At 42.1% G+C, this 11,237-nt stretch overlaps 1 long non-coding RNA gene across 1 annotated transcript in view; it reads right to left on the reverse strand.

Moving 5' to 3' along the window:
- The window catches only part of LOC111548553, a 28,266-nt gene extending 17,465 nt beyond the window's left edge, over positions 1-10,801 (reverse strand). The window contains exon 1 of the long non-coding RNA XR_002733464.1: positions 10,635-10,801. This is a non-coding gene — a long non-coding RNA (uncharacterized LOC111548553). The remainder of the gene's footprint in view (positions 1-10,634) is intronic.
- Positions 10,802-11,237: the final 436 nt, after the last annotated feature.

Below are 11,237 nucleotides of genomic sequence, written 5' to 3' on the forward strand. Positions count from 1 at the left end.
AAACTACACTACAAGACTACAGTAACCAAAAGAGCATGGTACTGGCACAAAAACAGACACACAGACTAATGGAACAGAATAGAAAACTCAGAAATAAGACTGTACATCCACAACCATCTGATCTTCAACAAACCTGACAAAAACAAGCAATGGGTAAAGGATTCCTTATTTAATAAATAGTGCTGGAAGAATTGGCTAGTAGTATGTAGAAAATTGAAAATGGACCCCTTCCTTATAACTTATACAAAAGTTAACCCAAGATGGATTAAAGACTTAAATGTAAAACCCAAAAGTATAAAAAACCCTAGAAGAAAATCTAGGTAATACCATTCAGTGCATAGGCACGGGCAAAGATTTCATGATGAAAATGTCAAAAACAATTGCGACAACAGCAAAAATAGACAAATGGGATCTAATTAAACTAAAGAGCTTCTGCACAGCAAAAGAAACTATCATCATACTGAACAGACAACCTACAGAATGGGAGAAAAATTTTGTAATCTATCCACCTGACAAAGGACTCATATCCAGAATCTACAAGGAACTTAAACAAATTTACAAGAAAAAACAACCCCATTAAAAAGTGGGCAAAGAACATGAACAGACACTTCTCAAGAGAAGACATTTATGGGGCCAACAAACATATGAAAGAAAGCTCAACACCACTGATCATTAGAGAAATGCAAATCAAAACCACAATAAGATACCAATTCATGCCAGTCAGAATGGCGATTATTAAAAAGTCAAGAATCAACAGATGCTAGTGAGGCTATGGAAAAATAGGAACACTTTCTATGCATTGGTGGGAATGTAAATTAGTTCAACCATGTGGAACACAGTGTGGCAATTCCTCGAAGACTTAGAACCAGAAATACCATTTGACCCAGCAATCCCATTACTGGGTATATGCCCAAAGGAATATAAACCATTCCATTATAAAAATACATGCAAGCATATGTTCACTGAAGCACTATTCACAGTAGCAAAGACAGAGAATCAACACAAATGCCCATTAATAAAAGACTGGATAAAGAAAATGTGGTACATATACACCATGGAATACTATGCAGCCATAAAAAGGAATGAGATCATGTCCTTTGCAGGGAAATGGATGGAGCCAGAAGTCATTATCCTCAGAAAACTAACACAGGAACAGAAAACCAAACACTGCATGTTCTCACCTACAAGTGGGAGCTGAACAATGAGAACACATGGACACAGGGAGGGGAACAACACACACTGGGGCCTGCCATGGATGTGAGGGAGGGAGAGCATCAGGATAAAGAGCTAATGCATGTGGGGCTTAATACCTAGGTGATGGGTTGATAGGTGCAGCAAATCATCATGGCACCCATTTACCTATGTAACAAACCTGCACATCCTTCACATGTACCCTGCAACTTAAAATAAAATTTAAAAAATAGTAATAATAAGATGTAGCTTTATTTATGACTTGTGTTGTAAAATTTAGACTCAGGTTCAAGTGAAAATTTCTACACATTTCTCTACTGATAAGGAAAACAATCCTCTATAAGGCATCAATATTAGCAAATGTACATAACCAAGGAATATATGATATTGAGATATATATTTAAAGCAATAGTGACAACAAGTAGCTTGAATGAAAATTTTAGGAGAATGCAAGGGGATATAAATATACCCTATTTATATCCATATACCATGGAATACTACTCCTCCATAAAAAGAAACAAAATAATGGCATTCACAGCAACCTGGATGGAATTGGAGACTATTGTTCTAAGAGAAGTAACTCAGGAATAGAAAACCAAACATTGTGAGATACACACACACACACACACACACACACACACATATATATATATTCTTTATTCACTCATTGATTTATAGGCATTTGGGCTGATTCCATATTTTTGCAACTGTAAATTTTACTGCTACAAACATGCATGTGCAAGTATCTTTTTTGTATAATGACTTCTTTTCCTCTGGGTAGATATCCATCCAGTAGTGGGATTGCTGGATCAAACTGTAGACCTACTTTTAATTCTTTAAGGAATCTCCACACTGTTTTCCATAGTGGTTGTACTAGTTTACATTCCCACCAACAATGTAAAAGTGTTCTCTTTTCACCACATCCACACCAACATCTATTTAAAACAAAATTTTTTTATGGCCATTCTTGCAGGAGTAAGGTGGTATTGCATTGTGGTTTTGATTTGCATTTCCCTGATAATTAGTGATGCTGAGCATTTTTCCTTATGCTTGTTGGTCATTTGTATACCTTCTTTTGAGAATTGTCTATTCATGTCTTTAGCCCACTTTTTGATGGGATTGTTTCTTCCTTGCTGATTTGCTTGAGTTCTTAGTAGATTTTAGATATTAGTCCTTTGTCAGACATATAGGTTATGAAGATTTTCTCCCCACTCTGTGGGTTGTCTGTTAACTCTGCTGATTATTTCTTTTGCTGTGTGGCAGTTTTTTAGTTTAATTAAGTTTCCTCTATTTATCTTTTGTTTTTGTTGCATTTGCTTTTGGGTTCTTGGTTATGAAGTCTTTGCCTAAACCAATATCTAGAAGGGTTTTTCTGATGTCATCTTCTAGAATTTTTATTGCTTCAAGTCTTAGATTTAAGTCTTTGATTCATCTTGAGTTGATTTTTGTACAAGGTGAGCAATAAGGATCCACTTTCACTGCTACATGTGGCTTGCCAACTGTTCCAGTATCATTTGTTGAATAGAGTGTCCATTCACCACTTTATGTTTTTGCTTGTTTTGTCAAAGATCAGTTGGCTGTAAGGATTTGGCTTTACTTCTGGGTTCTCTATTCTGTTCCATTGGTCTATCTGCCTATTTTTATACCAGTGCCATGCTGTTTTGGTGACTATGGCCTTGTAGTATAGTTTGAAGTCAGGTAATGTGATGCCTCCAGATTTGTTGTTTTTCCTTAGTCTTGCTTTGGCTATGTGGCCTCTTTTTTGGTTCCATATGAATTTTAAGATTGCTTTTTATAGTTCTATGAAGAATGATGGTGGTATTTTGATGGGAATTATCTTGAATTTGTATATTTCTTTGGCAGTATGGTCCTTTTCACAATATTGATTCTACCCATCCATGAGCATGGGATGTGTTTCCATTTGTTTGTGTCATCTACGATTTCTTTCAGCAGTGTTTTGTAGTCTTCCTTGTGGAAGTCTTTTATTTCCTTGGTTAGGTATATTCTTAAGCATTTTATGTTTTTTGCAGCTATTGTAAAAGGGGTTGAGTTCTTGATTTGATTATCAGTTTGGTTGCTGTTGGTATATAGCAGACCTATTGATTTATATATATTAATTTTGAATCCTGAAACTTTGCTGAATTCATGTACTGTTTCTCATAAACTGTACTTTATATTACAAATGCTTGCATTTGTAATATAAGTATATTTATGTGATAAAGAAAGAAGGTAGGGAGAAGACAGAGAGGGAGAGAGAAAGGGAGGAAGAAAGGAAGAGAGAGAAGAATAAAGGGAGGGAGGGAGGGAAAGAAGAAAGGACAGTAGGGAAGGAGAGAAAAAAGGGAAGGAAGGGGGAAAGAAGAAAGAAGGGAGGCAGGAAGGAAGGAGAAAAGAAGAGAAGAAAGGAGGAAAGTACAGAAAGAGAGAAGGAAAGAGGAAAGGAAGGAGGAAGGAAGGAAAGAGGGAAGGAGGGAGGGGAGGAAGACAGGCAGGCAAAGAATGGAAGAAAGGAAGAAAAGAAGGAAAGAAAAGTAAAAGGGAAGGAGGAAAGGGGGAAGGAAGAAAAGAAAGGAGAAAGGGGGGATATTAGCAGTCAGAATGGGCATGCCATCCCAAAGAAGGAATTATGGTCAGTCGTGTGAAATGCTACACTGTATATGACCCTGGTTTGTAAATTATACAGCTCTATAGCAGTGTGAAGAGTTAAAGTAATTCTCACAAGCAATTACTTTGAGATAATCAGGCTTCATATGTGAAGAAAGACATTTCTCGGTTTACACAGGTCAGTCCCTTAAAATAGGAAAATCCCATTGCTGTCAGAGCCCACCCTCCAACACACACACATGTTGGTAGGTGTCTATGATAATGCAAACAAAGAGAAGCAATTCAACCCCAGAATTCCCACACATCAGGTGGGGAAACTAAGTGCAGAGAAAAATGCATCTCTAAGCCAAGCAATAATCAATTAAAAGGACAAGAAGGCATAGAAGCATTTTTCCCCCTGAGGTTTATGTAGACAAAACTAGAGAAAAATGCAAGTATAAAATATATTACATTTCGAGCTAGTAAGGCTCACCTCAAAACTTTTTAAGAGGTGCTGGCTGCACAAATAAAACTGGTAAGTGAGTCGGGCTTGGGAGAAAACAGTGTTTCGAAAATGGAAGGAGAGTGGTTCGGGAGAGGATCAACTGGGCCAGCAGCCTGGGCACTAACAAACCTAATTTATTTGGGAAGCGAATTTATCCCAGGCTTTCTTTTTTACTGGATTATTGTCATTCCTATTGGCTTTCTCTGATCTCTACTTTTTGCTGAGACCTCAGATTTGCCAACCGTGGTACTTTTCAGAAATGTGACCTTTGTGTTAATAACTGCGCACCCTCTCAGTATATTATCACTATCTTTGTGTACCTATGATAGCTCCCAGAGGGCTCCCAGAGGAAGATTCTAGCTCTCAACCATCATGGCTATGCATACAGTGTGGTAACTAGAGGCAGGGACTCAGCCTCACCCAGTCTGTAAAGGAATGAAAAATTAAATGCTCAGAGATGCTCATATAATCCTTGAACTTGGACATAAATACATCAAAGGTTTGGAAGAGATTATGGTAAGCCATGAGAACAAAACTCAGATTTGTTTATGACACCATCCCAAAGCAAAGATCTGAAGGGTGCTTTCATTTTCAAATTCAGGGGCTTTTGACACAAAGCCGATGGTGAAATGTATCCACGTATCCAAACCAAGATGGTTTCGCTCAAACAGTGAAGGGCATCAGCCTGTGAAAACTACATCAGTTAAAAAAAAAAAGTCTCATTTAACTTGCTGCAAATCCAGCCCATTAAGTTCCCCTGTAAAGTGGGTTTATGGAACATGTGGAACTTGCTGGCTTCTTGGGATATTACAAAGGCAGATTTTTGATGGAGAATAGTATGCACTTTTCCCTATTTCATACTTCAGATTTATTATTTTCTCCTTTTAAAATATTTTTTGCAGAGTAAAGTTTGGATTAAGCCAAAACCTCAATCTTTATATTTTATTTCAGAACATATTGTAAGTAGACACTTGAAAGTAAATTTTAAAGCACTTGTTCTCTTTTAACTAATCCAGAACAAAGAATTTAAAATAAACTTTCCAAGGCGCTTATCAATTTCAAGATGTACAAAAACTTTTCAACACATGAAAATCTTACTTTTAAATATCATGTTATTTACATCATCAAAAAATACATATTTAATATGTTTTTCTTGAACAGCCTAGTTTTTCAGATGAAGTATCACTAAATTTAAAGCAATAATCCTATTGTTAATCCAAAACAAAATTACAATAAGAACATTACAATGTCTAAATATTCTGGAAACAAGGTAAATATCATATATTTATTGCACTTTTTCTGACTAACGAGTGACCCTATTGCTTTAAGTTTAGAGTGACTTTACCTAAAAGGTGTCTGGAGGTTGAGGAAAAATAGTCAGTATATTATTTGAAAACGTTAACTAATAAACCCTTTGAAATAAGTTTATCCTCTGTTTCCAGACTTTTCAGACAGCTTGTATATTATTTTGGCTCAGATAGCATTTTACATACTAATGAATTACATACAGATTGCAAAACCACTGCCCAATATTAGCTAAAGACATGAATGTCATACTGATCTACAGAGAGAGGCTGACTAGGGCCGGGGCGGAGCGCAGACCATCTCTGAGCGCTCAAGCTAAAAAACAAAACCTCGAACAAAATTAGGGACCAACTTCCTGCTGGGGAAGCTGGATTTTAATAGGCACATGGTTACCGAATTTCTGGGATGGCCAACAACATATGACTTAGATGTTGACGGTGAGCTCCAGGTCAATTACTCGTGCGTTTATTCCACACGCACACTTACTGAGCGCCTACCCTGGTCCAGGCACACGCCAAGCTTCACGATGCCTGGGAAGCTGTGATGAAATGCAGCCAGATCCTCAGCACGAATGCCCTTGCTGTGAACTTTCGAGAGAAGTGTGCACAAGAGGGGCCCGTTCACATGAAGCACCTAATAGAGGAGCCTGGGTTTCTGGGGGCACCTCTTGGGGCACCCCCTGTTGTTTGCTGGCCTGGAACCAACCGTAGGAACCAGGCAGATAACACCCTTTGGTTGCCTCTGTTCAAGAAATGAGTCCCAAGCAGAGCTGGTGCCCCCGCTCCTAAGTCGTAAACTCACATTAGCATAAGCACCCCACGTTACTCAGATACATGTGCATTCCATTTTAATCCCTGATTGGGTACATGCCACAAACAGACTATTTTGTCTGGTTAGATTATAAATGACCAATACAATATGACAATTTAGTTGCAGAATATCAGCTCTATTGGATTGCTACTGCAACTCTACCAGGGCACCTCAACCCAATTCATTTTCCAGCCAGATGTCCCTTCATAACCAGATGTTCAAACAGACATTGAAACAGAAGCACGCGCATCTCTGGAGCTGTGCTCACTCGCGCGGGGTCACACCCCATTCCTCCTTCAGAATTTTCCCAGGAGTGTCTCCGTGTCTTCCCTCCCCGAAGCCACCTCCACCCCACACCCTCCACCAACGTTATCCCCACCGAGTCACCATATGCCAGTTTGTGAATACCAGAATGGAGGTCTGAACCGTCTGGGAGCCAAGCCTCAGGACCGTGAACAAGCTCAATCGATGGACGGGAGAACGCCAGCCACAGAATTATCCACACAAGTGCTGTGTCCTTCGCGCTCCAAGCTTACCCTGAGTATCACAACCAGGTTAAATTCCCTAATCTGTGAGTTAGAATTTGGGTTTCGTTATGTTGACCACAGTCAGCGCTTCTACTCCATAAAGTGTGGAGGGATTCAGGTTCCTTCTGCGTTGATTTTCTGCCCCCTTCAAAGTGCTGCCTCATTCACAGCCCTCTGCACCGTCCGCACATCTGAGCCACCAGGAAGGAAGGGTGGGGACCTGCAGAGCCCGTTCTATTTCTTTAAGGGCAAAGCATGGATGTGCTCACATCATTTCTGTTCACAGCTCCTTCCCGGGAACTCAGTCACATGGCCACACCTTGCTACAAGACAGGCTGGGAATAAAGTCTGCACTTTGTTCAGCTATGTGCCCAGGTGAAAATTCTATTGCTATGGGATCTGAAAGAACGGATGCTGGGGGCCGGGCATGGTAGCTCAATCCTGTAATCTCAGCACCTTGGCAGACCAAGGCGGGCAGATCGCTTGAGGTCAGGAGCTCGAGACCAGCCTGGTCATCATGACGAAACCCCATCTCTACTAAAAATACAACAATTAGCTGTGCAAGGTGGCAGACACCTGTAATCCCAGCTACTCAGGAGACTGAGGCAGGAGAATCGCTTGAACCCAGGAGGCAGAGGTTGCAGTGAGCCAAGCTTGTGCCACTGCACTCCAGCCTGGGCAACATAGCAAGACTCTGACAAAAAAAAAATTAAAAAGAATGGATGTTGACGAGCAAGGGAGAGGCTCTGCCATATCAAAATACTTCATGTGTCTCTGCTCAAAATGTCCTGTCCATGTGGCACACTAGGGCCAACATCCGCTTGCACTGCAGCCATTCTGGAGCAGACAGTCCTCAATGATCCAGCTTTCATCACCAGCTCAGGCTCTCCACAGCCTCCGAAACTACACACTCCACAACCCGGGCACGGTAACCTGGGCTCACCGTGCCTCTTCCCCTCTTACAGAGGCTAAGTCAGTGCCCCGCTCCTCCATAAATTTCTCCCTTTTTACTCTATCCCATAACGCTCTTCCTCCTCTGAACTCCTCTACCTTTGTTACCAGCCCAGTCTCCACCCCCTCAGTCATGACAGTGGATGCCATTCGATGCTCCCCCTTATGCCCTCGGTCCTCAGCTTCCAGGACCTGTGGAGGGCATCCGTCTACAAGAGCCTGCTGTGCTCCCTGTGAAGGCGTCTCATGATCTGCACAGCAGAGGCCAGAAGGGCTGAGGAGTTAATGCTCCCAGGAGCCGCTCTCAGGCAATGAAGTGGGAGAAAGCTGGAAGATGACTAGCCCACCTCCCTCACCCTCAGGCAGATGAACATCAGCTTCCGTTTCATACCATTTCCCAGTACGGCCTGTTGGCCACAGTACCAGTGAGCCTTGGCTGACTTCCTTCCTTTCCGTCTCATTTCTGTCGCTCTCCTTCCTACCTATGCTTCCTGGATCACTCCTATTCAACTAGTAGTCCTCAAATTCTTGCCTCGGTGTCTCCTTCTTGGAAATCTGTATTAATTGGGGTTCTCCAGACAGTCAGAACCCAGGTGGGGGACGTGGGCGATTATAAGAAATTGGCTCGCACAGTTGTAGAAGCCACAGCATCTGCAAAGCTAGAGGCCCAACAGAGCCAGTGGTGTGGGTCCAGTCTGAGCCCAAAGGCCTGAGAACCAGGAGAGCAGATGGCCTAAAAAGGTGACAGGAAAAGAACCATGCCCCAGCTCAAGAAGTCAGGCGGAGAGAACAAATCCCCCTCCTCTGCCTTTTGTTCTGTTCAGGCCTCCTCAGATTGGATGGTGCTCGCCCACTTAGGGGAGGGCCATCTGTTTTACACAGTCTACCAGTTTAAATGCCCATCTCATCCAAAACACCCTCACAGAAACACCCAGAATAAAGGTTAGCCAAATATCTGAACTAACATGATCCAGTCAAGGTGACACGAAATTAATCATCACAAAACAACTAAGACAGTCACGCCTCATCCTCCCTACCCTCCCTAGAGTTCTGGACAATGCAAATGCCCCCATCTCATTGTGCCACATCCCCAGTGCCTGGCACACACACAGTAGGTGCTTCACAGATGTTGGAGGTTCGTCAGAACTCACTATATCTGTATGTCCATTTTCCCTCTTCCTGTTCTAATGCCAGTGCTGTAACTGGTTAGTTCAACACCCAGTCTGCTGAAGCAGGAGCGGTTGCTGCAAACTTTGTCACTTACGGTTCCGGCAGGTACCAGCTTTGTCATAACCACACAGTAATTAAACACGAAAGTATGTTTCCCTGTGCTTTACAAAGCGTAAAGCTGTTTGTTTCGGTTTCATCACCAACACTTCATTAAGCAGCAGAAGAGTTAGGTTATCTATTGAATCAATTTTGTACTAAGCTTTGTTTACTTTCTGTTCAACGAACATGCTAATTCATTGTCATAAAACTCATAGTTTACATGAAAATCCATTGTCCCCTATTCTAACAAATGTTAGCAATTCAAAACGCGCAGCAAATGGTTCCATTTAGAGAGTACACGAGTGAGTATTGAGAACAGCCATGGAGTCTGGAATAGGCTTCTCTTCCTCCTTGCTCCCCTCCCTGCCTCGTATGCCCATCTTTCTTCCTTCTCCATGCACAGAGAGACGCTCATAAAAGAGAGAAATATTTCCATCAGGCACAGCAATGCAGAAGCTGCATACTGTTCGGATTTGCACAGTATCATTTTTGTTATCTCCCCACGTCGTTTATAAAAGTTTTGCAGTTGTGTGTGGGCGTATAGGTAAAAATTTTTCGAGCATTTTGAATTCTATAAAATCCAGAAGAAACTGTGCCAAATCTATTCCCATCTTGCTTTTTAAACTCATATACATTTAAAGGGATATTCAATACTTTTGTTTTTGACTTGGTTACTCATAGGCCATTAAAGTGTTGTCTTTTAAAAGCTATTTGCTATTCAAGGAGCCTTGGGAGCCCATTTTACGATCCTTTTTAAGTCCTTTTTCTCTGAACAGGAAGTTGCATTTTGCCAAGAGTAAGCACACCAAGCAGAGTGAGGTAGGGCTGGGCTCTGTGAATGGCTGAGCGCTCCATCCCATTCCTCCTGCGTGTGACTCTCACAGAGTGAAAACTTGATCAAGGCCATTAGAGTGAGAAAGCAATATGACAAAAATGAGGAGCTTAAATACCAGCCAAGAACCGGGCTTTCCTCTGGGTCTGAAACTAGAGATGACCGGAGAAGACGTGCCTTTCTCAAAATCTGGAGAACCGTCCTCTCTGGGGAGTGCTGCCATACCTTTCCTCACACCTGCTGAGCTCCTTACACTAGCCAACCCTAACCCTAACCCTAACCCTAACCCTACAGCATGTGACCACCAGCGCCATCGGATTTTCTCACTCTTCACTTGTCATTTCACTTTTCATTAGCAGTGCAGTAATGACAGAAGGAGCAGCTCTCCTTCTCCATGTGGGAAGGGACACCATCCTGGCCAGAGAGAGTGTTGGCTTTTTCTTATTTTCTTACCGCTTCCTGTTAGCCAAGATCTGGACTTGAGGAAAATGCATAACCACGCTGGGTTGGTTTCTTAGAGCTGCCATGACACACTAGCAAAGACCGGGTGGCTTCAAACCACAGGCATGTTCTCTCAGTGTTCCGGAAGCTGGAAGTCCAGAGTCACAGTGCCAGAATGGCCGTCTGCCCTCTGAAGTGCTAGGGAAGGGTTCTCCCTTACCTCTTCTCATGGTGTTGCCAACACTGCTTGATGTTTCCTGGTTTGCAGATGCATCACTCCAATCTGCTTCTGGTATCACAGGGCCATCTTCTCCCCGTGTCTCTGTCTTCTTGTAAGGATACCAGTCTTACTGGATTTAGGGCCCACTAGGCCGGTATGGCCACATCTTAACTAATTACATCTGAAAAACAAACAAACAAACAAAACCTATTTTCTATTTCCAAATAAGGTCACATTACAAGATTCTAGAGAGACATGAATTGTGGGGCACAACAACTCGAACCTGTGGATTCCCCCTGCTGCCCCCCACACGTGCACGTTTGTCCCATATGCAAAATACTTTTATCCCATCCCAACTTCCCCAAAAGTCATAACCCATTCCAGCATCAATTCTAAGTCTAAAATAGCATCTAAATACCACCAACTCGAAAGTCCCAGATCTCATCTTCTGAATAGGTATGCATGAAACTCTGGGTCTGAGCCACCATGGAGCAACGTTCTTCTCCATCTATGCCCCTGTGAAACTGCAAAGCAAGTTACCTGCTTCCCAAAGACAATGGTGGTCAAATACAGGAAAAGCATTTCCATCCCCAAATGGGTGAA

This window comes from Piliocolobus tephrosceles, chromosome 5 (assembly GCF_002776525.5).
Source record: "Piliocolobus tephrosceles isolate RC106 chromosome 5, ASM277652v3, whole genome shotgun sequence".
Lineage (NCBI taxonomy): Eukaryota > Metazoa > Chordata > Mammalia > Primates > Cercopithecidae > Piliocolobus > Piliocolobus tephrosceles.